Here is a 20,309-nt window from a genome sequence, read left to right as displayed (position 1 = left end):
AAATTAAAACACCATTTCTTTTCTAGAATAAAATCATTCTGTAAAAACAGGATTTAATGAACGGGATGTAGTTTTGAATTATAAATATAATTGATCATATGACAGAATGACATGGTTTTAATTCTGCTTTGCTGCATTGTTAAAAATAGATAATTTTCATTAGTTGTTTGTCAGAACTTCTGATGAGAAGTGAAGTTCCTTTAACAAGAATATAAGTCTGCTTTGTTTTTAAACTCCTCAAATATTTTAAAACATTTGCATTTTGATACCAATGTGTTTTTTTGCCACCAGAATCTCAGCAAACTCATTTCATCAGCACATGTAGAACAGTTCATGTCTGCAAAAAAGTTGTACACTTCAAAATTACTCCTTTCTGAACTTTTTTAAGTAATTTGTAAGTAAGGGCTTGGTAAGAAGGGATTAAATAAAAGTTGGTTTGTGTGGCTAACTGTCAATCAGATGCCTTCGCTAATAACTAATCTGACCAGTGCTGCAACAACAAAGAGTCAATAAGAATAGTCCACAGATTTCCCACTACTTAATTTTGTAATAACATAAGTTGTGTTGATTTAACCAGACTAGCCAGGAAACAAAATGCACAGAGGAAAAAGTAAAAACTGATTGGCAGAGGTCAAGGTTTTTTTAGTGTAATTCGTATTGCATGTAGTACATGAGGTGGAATGAAACTACAGTGTCCCAGTTACATCCAGCATAAATTGTAAAAGAAAAATAGTAAGATCTAAGATATGAACTAAGAAATATGCTAATCTAAGAATACACTAAACACTTCATTCGTCCGTCCTTCCATTATCTTCCACTTATTCCGAAGTCGGGTTGCGGGAGCAGCAGCTTGAGCAGGGAGGCCCAGACATCTCTTTCCACAGTCACCTCTTCCAGCTCTGCTGGGAGGATTCCAAGGAGTTCCCAGGCCAACAAAGAGACATAGTCTCTGCAGCGTGTCCTGGGTCTTCTCCGGGGTCTCCTCCCAGTCGGACATGCCCGAAGCACCTCCCTAGGGAGGCGTCCAGGGGGCATCCTTACCAGATGCCCGAACCACCTCAACTGGCTCCTCGAAGTGGAGGAGTATTGGTTCTACTCCGAGTCTCTCCTGGATAACTGAACTTCTTACCCTGTCTCTAAGGGAGAGTCCAACTACCCTGCAGAAGAAACTCATTTCAACCACCTGTGTCCGTGATCTCATTCTTTCAGTCACTACCCAGAGCTCATGACCATAGGTGAGTGTAGGAACATAGACCGACCGGTAAACGGAGAGCTTTGCCTTACAGCTCAGCTCTCTTCACCACAACGGACCAGTACAGAGTCCGGAATACTGCAGATGCTGCACCAATCCATCTGTCAATCTCACGCTCCATTCTTCCCTCGCTCATGAACAAAACCCCAAGGAACTCGGTCACTTGAGACAGAACCTCACTCTCGACCTGAAGAGAGCAAGCCACCCTTTTCCGGTTGAGGACCATGGCCTCAGATTTGGAGGTGCTGATTTTCATTCCGGCAGCTTCACACTCGGCTGCGAACCGCTCCTGTGAGAGCTGAAGATCACAGCACGACGGTGCCAACAGGACCACATCATCTGCAAAGATGGAATCCTGAGGCCACCGAACTGAAAACCCTCCGCCAGCTAGCTGCACCGAGAAATTCTGTCCATAAAAGTTATGAACAGAACTGGTGACAATGGGCAGCCCTGGTGGAGTCCAACTGCCACTCTGAAGGAGTCCGACTTACTGCCAGCAATGCAGTAACTAAACACTTAATAGTGCAAAAACAATGCGCCAAACAACAGCAGCACGAACATGAGTCTGTGTGAGCAGATGAGTACGAATGAATACAGTAGCATGAAATAAATCAGCTGCATGAGATCAGCAGCATGGATAGTCAGCAGCACATATCAACAATCAAGTGGCATTACAGGTTTTTTTTCACAGTGATAATCGTGATTTAAGGATTCATGAGTCTAACAGCTTCAGGGTAGAAGCTGTAGAAAAAAAAGTCACATGAGCTTTCAAGTGTTCTAAAAAGAAAGATGTATCATTTTCCCATCAGTTACGGGGCTTTGGTATAATTTAGTTCACTTTTTTATCAGGAAGAGGGGGACATTTAGCTAGAGTCGTTTTTATACCTGTACAGATTAATAAACCCAGATGTAATCCTTTGATAGGATATGTTGTAGCAAAAGCATAAAGCCAATGATCTGGAGCAAAATGTATTTTATTCTTGTAGCTCTCTTGAACCTTCCATGTGTCTGTTCATACTTTGACAGTTGCCTTTAAGAAAGTCGTACACTAATTGAAGTTGTCTATAAAAATGGAAAAACACGCGAGGAGCTACAAAATATCGGTTCCCAAAATTGGGTACCGAAATAAATATAAACAAACTCAAAGGCCAAAAAAAAAAAAAATCCCAATTCGTCACTTCCGTTGAGTAGTTCCAAAATATATTTTACCTTACGTAGTAGTACTTAACATTTCCGAGGTGTGTATGAACGCAGCATGACGCCGCCTGTGGTGGCTCATTACATTATCTGGCAACCGGAGTGGCAGCGGACAGAAGAGAGGGGATCCCCGGGATTTTTTACGCAGAAGCCAGCTAAATCCATCAAAGAAGTGAAAATTGCAGGGGAACTCGACCAAGCTCCCCCTGTTCTCCGTAAGTTCATCCAACTTTATTTCAATATCATATATTTGTATCCAATATCCTAAAATTCAATGAGAATGTGACGATGACGGAAGTTTTTTTTTCTGTCGGCGTTAGCTCAGTTAGCATAGCTTGATCTGAGCTAACATGCGAGAGGTAACAGTTTGTGTGTCGCTACACACACACCTACCCAGCACAGACTGCTCTCAAAAGTAGAGGCATATTAACTAAACTTTTCAGACCAAACTTCTATTAGGCTGCCACGCTTTTGGTAAAACAAGAAAGTTATCCGCTGTGTTTACTCATAATAAAGCTAAAATTGTCAGAGTGAGAATAGTTATTTCTGTGTAATTAACGCTCGGTTATTGAATACTAGCGGCTGTTTGCAGACGGCTGACCAGGGAGTTAGCTTTAGCAGGCTAACTTAGCTTGCTCGTTAGCTTGCCTTGTAATACTCGGTGCTCTGTGAGACGGGGGTCATTGTCTGTTGTGTATCGCTATTTGGAAGTGTAGAACCACCCAAGATATATTTATTACAGTTCGTAATAGCGCATTAGAAACGGACGGGGTGCAGTTTTTCAGCGATTAAGAGAGTTATCTCTGGAACCGCTGGTAATTATTGTGGGTGATTGCTCGTTTTATTTAGCCGACTGGTTTAGAGCAACCGGACAGATGGACAGGTTGGGAAGCCAAGTTAGCATCCGATAGCTTGTTGTTGTTGATGATGGGTTAGATGCAAATATGCAGTTAATCTTCGTGGCTAAGTTGCGCCACTCAAATTTATGAACATAATAAGTCGTGTTGCTCCAGGATATTTTAAGCTCCCCCGTCCTTCGTTTTAATCGTGGATGTGTGTGGTTTTGGCTCTGTAAACCTTTGATCTAATAACTTTGTCAGATTAGCTCAACCGTGAAAAGACTTTATGAAGGCGTAATGGTGGACGATCAGTCGGTGTGGCTGTCTGTCCACGACGGCTTAGTAACAATCACCCACGCCACAGTAAAAAAAAAAAACGCATACCTTTGTCTTTACTGAAAAAAAAGAAAACAGCATTTCTGTGACTTTTGACAAATTCATCTTGTTTAGGCCGGTTCGTACACTTGAGGTCAAATCTTTGAAGGCATTTCTGTGTTTTAATTACTTTTTATCTGTTCTGAGATGCTTAATCATTACAGTCAGATCACTTTGTGCTGCCATCTAACTTACAGCAGGCATGTCATGTTCTTTAAAAGGTCATGTCAGTTTCATATTTGACTTACTTTCAGGTGTGTTTTGTATGCCCAGCAACAAAGTGTTTACCTTTTTTTCTAAGCAAGTGTCCTCTATTTAGATCAAGTAGACTGTTGGCACCCTTGGCTGGTGAAAGAGGACATGTGTCACTTTGCATTTTATGATGTGACTTGGAGTTGCCTGAGGAGGGGTCCCTTTTATACTAAAAAAAAACCCCTCCCCTGAATGTGATGTAACCAGACAGGCATGAGTTCAGATTCTCTTTTATTCTGCAGTATTAAGTTTGAATAATAAAAATTGTGCATTGTGCACTCATCGTTTTTTTGGTTTGCTTTTATTAAACTCAAGATTACATGTTCATTATTGCCATAATCAGGATTATTATAGTTGTACATGCCCTGAACATTTATACAAACAAACTTGTAAATTATTCCAGGTTTTATTCTTAATGTAACTTTTTAGTTGTTGTGTTATGACTTTCACAGTAAAAGCCCAATGCAGGTACCATGGTACAGCATCAGATCACACTTGTTTTAAATTCAAAAATAGTGTATTTTTGGTCTTTTGGATTGTAGATAAAGCACAAACGATCAAGTTCAAGTAGGTTTTATTGTCATTTGCATCCCATGTGGTACATGAGGAGGAACGAAATTGCGTACACAGTGTCCCAGTTGCATCGAACAATAGCAGAAATATAAAGTGTAAAAATAAACAGTAAATAAGGATCTAAGATATAAACTAAGAAATACGCTAAACACTAATAGTGCAAAACAATATGCCGAACAACAGCAACAGGAACACACGTCTGTGTGAGTAGATGAGTATGAATGAATACAGTAGTATGAGATCAGCAGCATGGATAATCAGCAACACATATCACCAATTAAAGTGGCATTACAGTGATTTTTTTCCCCACAGTGATTATCCTGGTTACGGATTTATGAATAACAACTTCAGGATAGAAGCTGTTCCTCAGTTGATTGGTTCTGCACTTAATGCTCCGCAACCTCCTGCCTGAGGGGAGCGGGGCAAAAAATGTGTGTGCTGGGTGAGTAGGGTCCTTCATGATGCAGGTGGCCCTCTTCCTGCATCTGGAGGTGTGGATGTTTGTGATGGTGGGGAGGCTGACTCCAACAGTCTTCTGTGCAGCCTTCACCAACTCTCTGCAAAGCTTTTCTTTCTGCAGCTGTGCAGCCTCCATGCCACACGTTGATGCTGGAGCACAGGATGCTCTCCACTGATCACAATCTCTAAAATGCCTGATATGCCGATTCCTATTTTGGTCGATACCAATTTTGTTTTATAAGCAACACTGTCAGGTGTTATAAGGTCAGAATGCACCTTCAATTTTCCAATCTTATTTTATTGAAAAACATACCCATGAACAATATCCTAGAAACAATACAAACTTGTTTTAACTGGTCATGAGGTAGAGCTCTGAAATATAAATGAAGTTTAGACAATTGTTAAAACTACAAAAAATCTGTAAAAATCGATTTCTCATGCAAGTATGGGCCGATTTCCCAAAATTAAGGAAATCGGGAACGATAAGTCGGCTGGCTGATTTATCGGTGCACCCCTAGTACAGTCCATTTACCATTTTACCATTTACTTATTGCAACCACTGCATTTTTAATATGTGTTTTGACTTTGTCATGCTACGATCACAAATTGGAGCTGAATGCCCTAATAGCAAGTGTTGGACAAACAAACAACTCTTACCATCATCTTTCATTAAGCTTAATAAGTCAGTGTGGATGATAAAAGAGGAAACCTCAATATTAAAGTCCTTGGAACTATTCCACAACAATGTCATCAGAAGATTGCGTTAGTTTTTATCATTGTTTATGTAGCAATATTTCATTGTGTTTTTCAAAGATGCGAAATGTAAAATGTTTCTGCTGATAAAATTAAACAGATTTTCAGCAGAAATTGGAAAGGCTTTGGAAACATTTTGCATTGTGAAATGTTTTGGGCATCTTTTTGTCCAAGGCGCTAATGGATTTTGATGACAAACAAAGCTGTGTCCAGTAAAAGTAAACAACTGTTATGAAGCAGGGAAAAATAGATGTATCATGGCATGTTGTTAACCAGCATTAAAGATCAGACTTGTAAATGGTTTGGATATAAAGTAGATTTGATACAAAGTGTGCATAGATGAAATTGCCTTGATGAAAGTTCATGAGCTACAAATCTTTAGATTTGTATTTGTTGGTTAAATGATTATGGGTACAAAACAATTATTTATACCAGTAAGTTGTGACAGTACAATATATAATAATAAATTAATCAAGTGCTATGTATTGTCATCATTGTCTGTTACCATACAGTGATGAAATAAGTTCTCTGCATTTAACCCATCACGTGAGATACACCCAGGTGGAGCAGTGGGCAGCTATGTAGGCACCTGGGCAGCAATTGGGGATTGGTTGTCTTACTCAAGGGCACCACGACATGTGGGCATGGCAGGGAGTTGAGCCAGCTACTTTCTGATCCCAGGTCGGCTGCCCTACCTCTACACCATCTCAGACCCCCAAATACTGTATATAGTTTGCCTTGTACATGTAAGCATTGTATTTACATTTGTTTTCAATATTAAGCTTAGCTAAGGTACATAAACCATTGCACAAGAAACTTTTTGGGATAATAAAAAAACTGATTGACTGTACAGAGACTGCTTCTCAATTCTATATTTACAAAAGAATCACTCAATAAATTATTATAATTTTTTTCATGTCAGTACAGTAGATAAACCACAGCGATAGTTGGTTAAAACGAACAAGACAGAGATGAGACAGACAGACAAGGGACAATCAACTTTTTTATTTAACATTTTTTACATAGATTTAAAAATGAAAATATTTAAGGATTCCTCTACAGTTCAGGTCAAAGTAAAAAGTTATCCTTTTTTGTTTTCTGTAACATGTAACATGTTGATGCTCTTTGTCAAACATCTTACTTAATGACACATCTAAATATAACAATATGACTATTAATAAAACTATACAGAACAAATAAGTTACATGTATGTGACCTCCACAGTGGACACAGAATGGACTGAATAAAATGTGGTTTCCAACATACTGTAGCATATTTTGGGCTGGAAAGCTATTTTTTTTCTATTCCCTAAGACAAGGAAAGTGAAAGTGCTGTGTATTGTCATCATTGTATGCTCCCATACAATTATAAAATGTATGCTCTGCAATTGAACCATCACATGTGAGAGACACCCGGGTGGAGCAGCAGGCAGCTCTGTAAGCACTGGAGGAGCAGGTAATGGGCGTCTTGCTCATGTCACACCGCGACATACGGGCATGGCAGGAAGTCGAACCTGCTACTTTCCAGTCCCAAGCCAGCTGCCCTACCACTGCCCCACTGTCTTTCCACCTTTCTTATGGTTTATTTGTTGCTTTTGCTGGATCCATTTGTAGTTTTCTTAAGGTTTATTTGTAGCTACAGAACATATTTGTTTTGTTTCAGTAACTCTGTTGATGTAATCCTAAAATTTAAAGTCTATGGTTTTGTGGCATTGTTGAAGTTGTCATTTCACTAGGTTGCTTTTTGTAGATCTTGTACTTCTGTGTTACCCATAGAGGTTTAAAGAGATTTTTTTAGATCAGTTTTCATACTCTTTAAGAAATTGCCTCTCTGTCATGTTATACTAACTGTTGTTCCAGATGCCAGAAGATAAGAGTCAACTTATTGGAAACGAGTAACCACCCAAAGGCCTTGAGCAATTGTTTTAAAAGCAGTAGCAGGGAAAATCTCTCATTTGTAACTGACATAACTATTTCTTGTTTACCCTGTTGAGCTTTGTCAGGCATGTGTTTTTACATCGTGACCAGCTTCACCTTTTCAAGTATTGGATATGTACTGATAGTTGTTTTTTTAGTGACGGCACTTTAATGGTACATTTGTCTTTGGTTTTCACAACTTCTATTTGATATAATCAACTACAACACTGTTTTGAAATAACAATATAAATTGCATTTAGCATTGAGGCTGGACAATATATACTGTAGAAAATTTATTATTGAAGTATCGGTAAGCCCAAAGCTCTATATCAGTTGTGTTTATTTCAGTTACCAGGCATTCATTTTCTGCATGCTAATAATGGTTTTGGTTAGTCTAACTTGATGCCAACACCTGTTTTAAATTAGGGATTAGGGTTTAAATTTAAATTAGGGTTTAAATTAGGGATGCCAGAAGAAAATACAACTTTATCTGAAATTGTCTTCACAGTATTAATATTATCACACATCACAAGTTTTTCAAATATCATACAGCCTTGTTCACCATCTCCATGTTGTCTAGAAAATGTAATGTGATCCTCAGGATGTAGGGCCTGCTGTAAGAGTAAATGAGACCAACTTATGGCAGATATGATATAGTAGACTTGGTGTGGAAATCCTTTGTGATGAACAGTTTGGATAGCTCTGCCACAAATTTATGTAATGATAAAATCAGGAATCCCTGTAAAAAGTAGATCAAATAATTGCATGCAGCCATAACTTGATGGTACAGGATAGTACAGTACATCTAACTGAATAGTTGTATGTCATTACGTTAATGAGAGACAAAAAATTAACTAAAATTTTAACAGAAAGCCAGCATGTTTTACTTGTGAGATTAGTGTATATGAATATTACATGGGTTAAAAAGACTTTGAATAAAAGGTTTATGTATAATCAGTGTTTTATCTAGATTACTGGTCTTGGCAGGGTGCTTGTTGGACAGAGGTGGAGGTGTTTGCAGTAGCGGAGCACTGCAATACTAATGCTAGGTCGATGCCACTTATCCTGTGGCTACAATCCCCGCTCTTCTTCCGGAAGTAGCAGAACTTCCAGCAGGGGTGGTGGAATTTTGGTAGGCAGGGCGCTCGGTTTTATTGACAGGGTGCACCCTCCTTGGACAATGGTAGGGAAATACATAATAATTTACACTCAATCTACAATATCCAAGCAATGGATACTTGTTAATGCTAATATAATGATTTGACTGGTCACTTATGCAACTACTTATCTTTAACTTTTGAGAGTAGCTTCTGGTTATTTAGAGTTTTGAAGCCAAGCAACTTCTCATACATAATAGTGGCACTAATGGCAATCACAGTTGGTCCTCTTAGTTAAACTGGCATTTTGGGTCACAAGTGAAAACCTGCATGACTTGTATTCCCTGAAAGGACTGGTAGTGCTTGAAATATTGGATGTAAGCAACTTGCATATTTACATATTATTGAACAGGGTTGGGTATTCATTCATTCATTCATTCATTCATGTAACTTTTAATGATGATGATTGATTAATAATAATGATGATGATGAAATGATGATTTTAATAATAATGGCGGGGCACCCTCTTTGTATAATGGTAAAAGAAACACTAATATTTTATCTCTACCAAACATTTCCCTTAATTAATAACCATGTCTTTCTTAATTCATCTTTAATAAAAGGTTACGTAGCACAGAGCTTTAGGATTGCTGTAATTAAACCTTTACTTAAAAAACATAACCTTGACTCAGGAATCCTAGCCAATCATCGACCTATATCTACTCTAAGTTTCATCTAAAAAATTCTAGAGAAAATAGTTGCTGGTCAGTTACATGATTGTCTGCAAATAAATAATCTGTTTGAAGAGTTTCAGTCAGGTTTTAGAGCTCACCACAGCACTGAACCTGCACTGGTGAAAGGTACTAATGATATTCTCATGGCCTCTGACAATGGACATGCATCTGCACTGGCTCTGTTAGACCTCAGTCCTGCATTTGATACAGTTGATCATAATATTCTATTACAGAGACTTGAATATGATATTAGAATTACAGGAACGGCTCTCAATTGGTTTAAATCATATTCATCTGATAGATTCCAGTTTGTAAATGTAAATAATGAATCTTCATCATACACCAAAGTTAGTCATGGAGTTCCTCAAGGTTCAGTATTTCGACAAATACTCTTTACCCTGTATATGCTTCCATAAGGTACTGTTATTAAACAGCATGGGATAAATAGTCATTTTTATGCTGATGATACACAGTTATATTTGTCCATGAAACCCAATGAATCCAATCAGCTAATAAAACTACAAGCATGTCTTAAAGACATAAAAACCTGGATGACCCCATATTTTCTGCTTTTGAATACAGACAGGACTGATGTTTTAGTTTTTGGACCTGAGCATCTTAGGAATTAATTTTTCAGTCTTTCGCTCTCCTTGGATTACATTAATCTGGCCTCCATCTTTAATGTTAAAAATCTTGGTGTTATTTTTGATCAGGACATGTCTTTTATCCCCCACATTAAAAATGTTACTAGAACCGCCTTCTTCCACCTGCGTAATATCACTAAAATTAGAAACATCTTATCTAAAAATGATGCAGAAAAACTGGTTCATGCATTTGTCACATCTAGACTGAACTATTGCCATGGTTTATTATCTGGGTGTCTAAATACTTTAAAAAGTCTTCAGTTAATCCAAAATGCTGCTGCCAGAGTCTTAACTGGAGTTAGTAGGAGAGATCATATCTCTTCAGTTTTAGCTTCTCTCCATTGGCTCCCTGTCAAATCCAGAACTGAATTCAAAATCTTACTTCTAACCTACAAAACTCTCAACAACCTGGCTCCATCTTATATTTGAGATCCATCCATCCATTTTCTTTTCCCATTTTTTTCCTTTCTGGGTCCCTGGGGTCACCGATGCCCATATCCAGCAGTTCAATTCAATTCAGTTTATTTATATAGCGCCAAATCACAACAAAGTTGTCTCAGGGAACTTTACAGAAGCATTCACATACATAAAAGCCAATTAGTAAAGTTCTCTAAATAGCAGTCACTGTGTTAGCGGTGGGGTACACCCTGGACAGGTCGCAAGTTAATCACAGGGACACACAGAGACAAATGAGACAAACAAGCATTCACTCTCACTCACACCTATGGACAATTTTGTGTTACCATTGAGTCTAACATGCATGTTTTTGGTCTGGGGGGGAACTGTAGTACCTGGAGAAAACCCACAAATTCACAGAGAGAACATGCAAACGCCACCCAGAAAGGTCCCCAGCCGGGATTCAATCTAGTGACTTTCTCGCTCAGCGGCAGCAGCTCTACCAACTGCACCACTGTGCCGCTCTACTAGATAATCAATTTGTCACTTTTTTTGTGTGTGGCCTACCAGTATTGGTCTTTTCATGTCCGTGCAGGAGACACCAGGCTAAAAATGTAAAATTCAAAGCTTGATTAAAAGGTGCACATGTAGTTATCACAGATGGAAGCAGGTATTGTTAGATTTCTGCTGACTTTTTGGATCACAGGAGCTTTGCAACATTCAGTTCTGCTTCTGGTTGATTTGTCATTCTGTGTCCTGCCACTTCCACAACAACAGTAACAAACTGCCCAACTTTAATCTTTTTCAGATTCTTGTTTGTGCTGTACTTTTGCTGTCTCTACTGGCTGCTGCACTTCCGGTTGTGAGAGCAAGAAAAAGCAGATCTGTTTTGATAGATTTGAATTATGTACTTTTATGAGTTCTGTAATTTTAGCAGATTATAAAATGAACATAGACGTCCCTACAGAGAACATGCAGCTATGCTACTAGGAATTGCAGTAGAAGAAAAGTTTAGTGAATGTAAATTTTTCATACAGAATTGTAACTATAGTTTAAACTCTTTTGCGTGCAGCTAGGATCAAATTTGCAGGTTTTTTTTTTTTTTTGAAAGACTGTTTAACGTAGGGGTGTACCGATTGCAGTTTCCTGGCCAATCACCGATTTCTAAAAAGTCTGACCTGCTGATTCTGATTTTGGCCGATACCGATTTTCTTTTATAAGCGACAATGTCAGGTGTTATAAGGTCACAATGCACCTTCAATTTTCCAATCATATTTTATTGAAAAACATACCCTTGAACAATATCCTAAAAACAATACAAAATTGTTTTAACTGGCCATGAGGTAGTGCTCTGAAATATAAATAAAGTTTAGACAATTGTTATTAAAAATACAAACATCGGTAAAATCGGTTTCTCATGCAAGTATCGTCCGATTTCCCCAAATTAAGGAAATCAGGGCCGATAAATTGGTCAATGCGGGCAGCACGGTGGCGCAACTGGTAGAGTTGCTGCCTCTCAGCGAGAAGGTTGCCGGTTCAAATCCCGGTCCGAGGGCCCTTTCTGGGTGGAGTTTGCATGTTCGCTCCATGCATGCATGGGTTTCCTCCAGGTACTCCGTGTTCCTCCTACATACCAAAAACATGTATGTTAGGCTGATTAGTAACTAAATTGTTCCTAGGTGTGAGTGAACGAGTGAATTGTTGTTTGTCTCTATGTGGCCCTCTGATGGACGTGCGACCCGTCCAGGGTGTCCCCCGCTCCTCGCACAGGGATTGCTGGACATGGGCACTGGCGACCCCCATGACCCAAAATGGAAGAAGCGGGTAAAAGATAATGGATGGGTGGATGGAAGTTGAGACTATCTTGATATAAAACGATATAGTTTTATACTGGGAAATCCCGCCGTCTTCTTTCGCCCACTCGCCCCCCTCCTTCTACCTCCTTGAACACAAACACACAGCCCTCAGCCGCACTCCCCCTCTCCTTCCTGCTACTCCAGGAGGTGGGCGGGCAGTAGAGGAGACGTTTAGCTGAAGTAAACACAGCAACTGAGCGTGTGTGAAGCTACCAGCTCCGACAGACCTGTCTTCTTCCTTGATATAAACCACAGTTCAGAGCTCATTTAGCCGTGCTGTGTCTTTTAGAGGAACACAGAGAGGAAGCACAACATTAATAAATCAGCAGTTTATCATATCGCTAAAGATACGGTCCTTAGCGGCTAACAAGATGGCTAACGCTTTCATACTCGAGCGTACACCCTGACGGACTGCAGCCCAGCTCCGCAGGCAATGGGGCGTTTACCTTGGGGACAAATTGAGTTTGCTGATTGGTCATTTGTTGACACGCCTACTGGATTGATTGACAAGTCAAAAAAAAAAAAAAAAAAAAAAACAGGTGTCAGCCCAGCAGTGGTGTTCTGTGAAAATATGTTGTTATTAAAAAGTTCTAAAAAAAAAAACAGAACAGGAGCCCTGCAGCCCACACATCAAACCAGCACACCGGGAAATCTCCAGACCCTCCCGCAGCCACGCTGGGCCTGATTTTAACAAATTCCTTCTTTTATCACAATTTCAGTCATGGCGTCAACAAACGAGGAGGAAGAGATTGCTTGCCTCTTGACAAAAAAACAAAAGAAAATGCCATTAAACTAGACCAGGGACACCAGTCTGCAACACCCGAGTACGCGCACGTGGTCGTGAAAATTGATCTTTACACGGACATGCCTTGCGGGCATCTGCTTTAAGTCTAATCCGGTACGAGTGGACTGAAGTACGCCTGAGTCTGTGGGAACCTTTAGGAGCTGGGATGATAGTGGCAGTTTTCAGGCAGGTGGGAACAGTTGCCAGGGTTAGAGAGAAGTTAAAGATATCAGCCAGCACCTCGCAGAGCTGATCAGCACAGTCCCTCAGCACCCTCCCCGGGATGTTGTCTGGACCAGTGGCTTTGTGGGGTTTAATCCTCCTGAAGGTCCTCTTTACTTCTGCTGAGGTCACGCTGAGGAACCTTCAAATGGTGAGGTGAGTCTGGTGCTGGGTGGTCTATTTGGGTCTTCAAAGTGTGCATAGAACCTGTTAAGAGCATCAGGCAGTGATGTGTCCCTAGGGCATTGTGCACCTCTGCTTTTATAGTCTGTAATTCACTTAATCCCCCCCCCCCCACACACACACACACACATGCTCTGTGGATCCTGTGAGGAGAAATGTCCTTGGATCTTCTGTGTGTATGTGGCTTTGGCCCACTTAATACCAGTAGCCAGCTCTTTCCTTGCCCTCCCCAGTTCCTGTGAGTCACCAGACCTGAAGACAGTATCCCTGGCTTTCAGCAGGGCTTTCAATGAGGGTGAAGAGCCACTTGAGCTCCAGAGCCGTGGGTTGTCGACCCCTGGTCTAACCCTATCCCTGAATACATATTTACTTCTAATTGGCAAGAAAGGTTGCTACAAAGCTATGTCCCGAGAAGCAAGACATCTGTTCTCACTCATGTGGTTATAAGATGTTCTTTTTGGCACAGACATGCAAGATAAACTGCAGCAGAAAACCCCTGGTATCCCCTCTCACTGTCCTCCCATTAATGCACATGTCAATAATGAGAAATTAAATGAGAGCAGTGGAGATTGCCTGCTTTTCTGCATAAATATGTCCACAAAGTTCTAAACAATCACATAATACTTGGTTCATAGCCCTGTAAGAAAAATGTTCTGTCTGTGGTTGTGCACAGCATGACAATTTTTGTTACACAACTAATGAGAGCTGTTTTCAATGTCTTGCAAAGTATAAATTATTAATCTTAATCTCATTATTAAAGACTGAGTATAGGATACATATAGCATCACAGATTGTCTCTCTTAGGTGTGATGAACTGTTTTGTGTGACTCATGCAACATAGTTGATTTATGTGAGCTTTGTGTAAATGTGCTTCATGAGTCCATAGGCTTTCACAAGACTTTTCACTTTGGGACCGAGATGTGTTCTGGCCACCTTGGTGTGTCTTCTGAATAAACTGAGGCGAGGAGGGTGGTCAAAGACAGCCCGCCTCCAGTGTGCCTGTGTCGCCAAGTGAGGTAGTAATAGAGCCAAACTGTCCGACATGTGAAAAAGAAAGTCGTGGTACAGCGGCTCAACGTGATGAACTGATGACATTAGTGTGCGACTGCCCACTCACGAGATTAAACAACAACAAACAGTTTTATTACAGAGGTTTATGATGACGCACAGCAACTTTGTAGTTAGTTTAAAAAATAATAAATCACAACAAAAGGATCATTAAAGTGAGTTATTTCATCATGTTTTGTAAATGACACAAGGGAAACATCTGTCACACATTTAATGTGTCGCGCTCCACAACAAAGCAGCTGAGCTGCTGCGTGGAGTTTTTGCTCCACATCTCTTGTGGTTCCACACTGCCCACTTCATTACTGAAAACTCATGTCTATGCGGGAAGTGACTGCTTGATCTGTGATGTATGAACAGCCAGAGGGAGGAGAAAGACGGTCTGGTCTGTTTGGCCATTTCACACAACTGTTTTCTGAAAGAACCTCCTGTTGATAGTTCTGACATTTCTAATGATGAGGATGAGAAGCTAGCTGAATGCTGAAATTCTGAAGTAAACAGAACTTACCTCTCTCTTTATTACTAACTGCATATGTCAACTTGAATGAAGTGCTGTCAACATTTTCAAAATTTGTGAGCCATTATCACGTTTGCGGTATACACAACTGCTATGTGTATCTTTAGAAAGTCTAGATGCAGTTCATTTGATTAAAAGTTACTCCATTGCTGGGTTAAAATTAAATCTCAGGAAGTCCAACATTTTACTGACCACATCAACTCTGTGGATAAATACATCAAGTTCACACGAGAAGATGTAAAAAATGGCAGTTTGGCTTTCTTGGACTGTGAGGTCTCAGTCTCTGATAGAGGACTTTTGCAAACCGAGGTGTACAGCAAACCCACCCACACAGACCAGTATTTGCAGTTTGACTCCCATCGCCCTTTGGAGCACAAGTTAGGAGTCATCAGGACTCTGTATCACAGAGCAGACAGCATCCCCACTAGCTCAGGAGCCAGGCAGAAGGAGAAATCCTACACAAGACTGGCTCTAGAGCAATGTGGATATCCTAACTGGGCCTTCCTGAAAGCAGAGAAGAAACTCAAACAGGACTCCAGTCAGCCAACAGGTGAAAAGGAGGAACCCAGACCAGTGGTCATTCCGTATGTTGAGGGAGTATCAGAGAAACTGAGACGTTTATTTTCTAAACACAACTTCCCAGTGGCTTTTAAATCCCAAAATACATTACGGCAAAGACTGGTTCATCCCAAAGATCCAGTCCCCCGGCACAAACAGAGTAATATTGTGTATGCTGTTCAGTGTCAGGAGGGCTGTGATCAGTCTTACATCGGGGAAACTAAACAGCCACTGGCCAAAAGGATGGCCCAGCACAGAAGATCAACATCATCAGGCCAGGACTCTGCGGTCTACACTCATCTCCAGGCCAGCGGTCACTCTTTCAGGGATGAAGATGTTCACATCCTGGACAGAGAGGAACAATGGTTTGAGAGAGGAGTAAAGGAGGCCATCTTTATGAAAAGAAACCGTCCATCATTAAACAGGTGTGGAGGCCTCCGGGTTCAATTGTCCCCTCTTACAATGCTGTGATTGCTAGTATCACTCAGCCCTCTGTGAATAGTAAACAGTCATCAGTGTGCTAATGATCCATTGTTAGGCTGATGGTCCTTCTTGATCATGTGATCAGCTGGTTTTGGTTGTCAGCAGCAAACTGGTTGATACACTCTGAGAAGGTGCTATTTAAGAGACTGAGCTGAATACAGCACCTCAGACTGAGGAAGTCTCTCGGATGAGAGACGAAACGTTTCTACATTTTTTTTTGCTTTGTTTTGTTTTCTTGTTTTTTGAATGTCCAGAGGACCAGATCGAACTTTTTTGTATTTTTCTACCTGGATTATTGAGCATGAATCAGGATGTTACTCCATTGCTGTTTGGTATTAATAAATCATGCAGATAAAGTTATGTTGCTCAATTTGCTACAACAAAATATTGTACATAATGTTCTGCTGACATTCAGAGTAATATGACTTTAACACTTGCCATCCACATATAAACATTTTTATAGAGCTTCATGCTTTAAACACACAAACAGCAAAGTCACTCCCCTGAAGTAACTCCGTGAGACCATCCAGAAAGATTGGGCTGGCAAAAAGGACTGAATGAACACATAAAAAGAGTTTGATGGGTGCAACTTAGCTCTCCAGATACCATTTTGGTTGGATTTAATGACTCCTGTGTTAAGCAAGCACAATCCTGTGGGTCCCCTCCCTACCATCTGCCGGGGCAAAAAGATCTCAAGGTAATGCAGTTATCAAACAGCCTTACATGTTTTTTGTCCATCCCAAATACTCTTTTTTTTTTTTTTTGGTGGTGAAAGTTGATTTGCTTGATCTTAAGAAAATCCTCCTGTTTTATAGCTGATTGTGCATATTCATCGCAACAAAACAATCACAACCAAAACGGTAAAGTTTATGGATCTTAAATTCAAAGCCTCTTAAACTGCATCGTCCAAACCTGATACTATAGGGGTACTATCTTGTATGTTTTGGGTGTGTCTCTTCTTTCCCTTTATGTGTTTGAATAAATGGGCGGTGAACCGTCTTCTACAGAACTTACGGACAAACTTGAGGACATGCTGAAGAGGTAATTCAACCATTAAAGCAGGTGGGTTGGTGCAGAGAAACCACTAAACATGCAGGATAGTGGCTCTTGAGACGAGGATTAGACACGACTCCTCTTACTGCTTCACAGACTAACATTATTTTCACAATTTCTTCACATTATATTCACAACAAAAAAAGAATGTCTTGTGCATTGTTCATCAACTCTTAGGACTCTTCTCACAAAAGGATTTGTTATAGTGGCAAAAATCCAGGAGCCTGAATCATGGTCTTTCACTGGAAGTGCACTGATAACATTTTGTAGTGCAGACAGTGATATTGTAAAACACTGCTGAACTACGTGTCTTCATGCTCTTCTAAGAATAATGCTGTAACCGCAAAAAAGCCACCTGATGAAGCGGAAAGCGAAAGACTGAACATGGATGAAAGAGAAACTTAAAAAAAAAAAAAATTTGAATGTGTGATTGGTGACTTCTTTTCCTTATAATCTTGTCATGTTGAGATAGCACAGCTGTAGTGAGAGAAAAAGCAAAAACAGTTGGTCTGATCAGAAACTCACATCACAACAATTGAGAGAATACCTATGACTAAATTCTAATTAAAATATTTATATATAAATTAGGGATGCACCGATCCACTTTTTTTCCCCGATACCTACATTTGTATATCTGCCGCTACCAATACTATTCCGATATCATAATCATAATTGATTTTATGAGACTGTAATAATCTCCTCTCAAGTATATATTGTATGTATGTATGTGTATGTATGTATGTATGTATATATTGTATGTATTGTATACCTGGATTATTGAGCATGAACTTTGTTCCTCTCAAGTAGTTTGTACAAATATATGCATGTATGTCCAAAAAGGTAACTTGAGGTAAGTTTTATTGATGTTGGAGAAGTTTTAAAGTTAGAATTAAATCCTGCTAACACAAAGCATGCTTGTTTTTTTCCTATCTTTAAAGTGGATATTAAAGGGATTAAATGGCTTCAAACATCTTCTAAGTTTATGGCATAAACCAACACAGACATGTTCCTGTTTTTAGTGTTTTACATTGCTTTGTAATGTAGCTGTTTTTGTTTCTTTTTTTATACATATATCATTTTCTTTTATTTTTCAGTTCATATTATTTTTTATGATTGTTCAATTCAGTTTATTTACAGGTCCTTCTCAAAAAATTAGCATATTATGATAAAGGTCATTATTTTCCATAATGTAATGATAAAAATGAAACTTTCATATATTTCAGATTCATTGCACACCAACTGAAATATTTCAGGTCTTTAATTGTTTTAATACTGATGATTATGGCATACAGCTCATGAAAACCCAAAATGCCTGTCCCAAAAAATTAGCATATTTCATCCCACCAATGAAAGACAAGTGTTTTTAATACAAAAAACGCCAACCTTCAAATAATCATGTTCAGTTATGCGCTCAATACTTGGTCGGGAATCCTTTTGCATGACTGACTGCTTCAATCTGCTCGAGCATCAATGTGTGGCATGGAGGCTGCACAGCTGCAGAAAGAAAAGCTTTGCAGAGAGTGGTGAAGGCTGCACAGAAATCTGTCAGAATCAGCCTCCCCACCATCACAGACATCTACACCTCCAGATGCAGGAAGAGGGTCACCTGCATCATGAAGGACCCCACTCACCCAGCACACACACTTTTTGCCCCGCTCCCCTCAGGAAGGAGGTTAAGGAGCATTAAGTGTAGAACCACTAGACTGAGGAACAGCTTCTACCCTGAGGCTGTTAGACTCATGAATCTCTAACGAGAATAATCACTGTGAAAAACCATATCATGTTGCTGCTGATCTGTTTCATGTTGCTGCTGATCTGTTTCAATGTTGATGTGTTCATGCGTGCACATCTGCTCACAGACTCATGTTCATGTTTGTGCTGATGTTCAATGTTTTATGTTATGAGTGCTTAGTGTATATTTAGTTGATGTTTTTCTTAGTTTATATCTTAGATGTTATTACTGTTTTTCTTATACATTTTATTGTTGGATGTAACTGGGACCCCGTGTACATAATTTCGCTCCACCACATGTACCACATGAGGTGCGAATGACAATAAAGAAACTCTGACTCTGACTCTGACTCAATGCGGCGTGGCATGGAGGCAATCAGCCTGTGGCACTGCTGAGGTGTTATGGAGGCCCAGGATGCTTCGATAGCGGCCTTAAGCTCATCCAGAGTGTTGGGTCTTGCGTCTCTCAACTTTCTCTTCACAATATCCCACAGGTTCTCTATGGGTTTCAGGTCAGGAGAGTTGGCAGGCCAATTGAGCACAGTAATACCATGGTCAGTAAACCATTTACCAGTGGTTTTGGCACTGTGAGCAGGTGCCAGGTCGTGCTGAAAAATGAAATCTTCATCTCCATAAAGCTTTTCAGCAGATGGAAGCATGAAGTGCTCCAAAATCTCCTGATAGCTAGCTGCATTGACCCTGCCCTTGATAAAACACAGTGGACCAACACCAGCAGCTGACATGGCACCCCAGACCATCACTGACTGTGGGTGCTTCACACTGGACTTCTGGCATTTTGGTATTTCCTTCTCCCCAGTCTTCCTCCAGACTCTGGCACCTTGATTTCCGAATGACATGCAAAATTTGCTTTCATCCGAAAAAAGTACTTTGGACCACTGAGCAACAGTCCAGTGCTGCTTCTCTGTAGCCCAGGTCAGGCGCTTCTGCTGCTGTTTCTGGTTCAAAAGTGGCTTGACCTGGGGAATGCGGCACCTGTAGCCCATTTCCTGCACACGCCTGTGCACGGTGGCTCTGGATGTTTCTACTCCAGACTCAGTCCACTGCTTCCGCAGGTCCTCCAAGGTCTGGAATCGGCCCTTCTCCACAATCCTCCTCAGGGTCCGGTCACCTCTTCTCGTTGTGCAGCGTTTTCTGCCACACTTTTCCCTTCCCACAGACTTCCCACTGAGGTGCCTTGATACAGCACTCTGGGAACAGCCTATTCGTTCAGCAATTTCTTTCTGTGTCTTACCCTCTTGCTTGAGGGTGTCAATGATGGCCTTCTGGACAGCAGTCAGGTCGGCAGTCTTACCCATGATTGCGGTTTTGAGTAATGAACAAGGCTGGGAGTTTTTAAAAGCCTCAGGAAT

The 20,309-nt window shown here is 40.3% G+C and overlaps 1 protein-coding gene across 1 annotated transcript in view; it reads left to right on the top strand.

Annotated features, from left to right (window-relative positions):
* Positions 1-2,519: 2,519 nt before the first annotated feature.
* gatad2ab (GATA zinc finger domain containing 2Ab) overlaps positions 2,520-20,309 on the top strand; it is a 52,988-nt gene continuing 35,198 nt past the window's right edge. Inside the window, exon 1 of the mRNA XM_037698189.1 lies at positions 2,520-2,664. The gene's annotated coding sequence lies outside the window, so the exon portion shown is untranslated. The remainder of the gene's footprint in view (positions 2,665-20,309) is intronic.

Source organism: Nematolebias whitei, chromosome 3, assembly GCF_014905685.2.
Source record: "Nematolebias whitei isolate Nwh7 chromosome 3, NemWhi1, whole genome shotgun sequence".
Lineage (NCBI taxonomy): Eukaryota > Metazoa > Chordata > Actinopteri > Cyprinodontiformes > Rivulidae > Nematolebias > Nematolebias whitei.
Note: the sequence above shows the minus strand (reverse complement) of the source record. Positions and strands in the feature narration are given on the sequence as shown.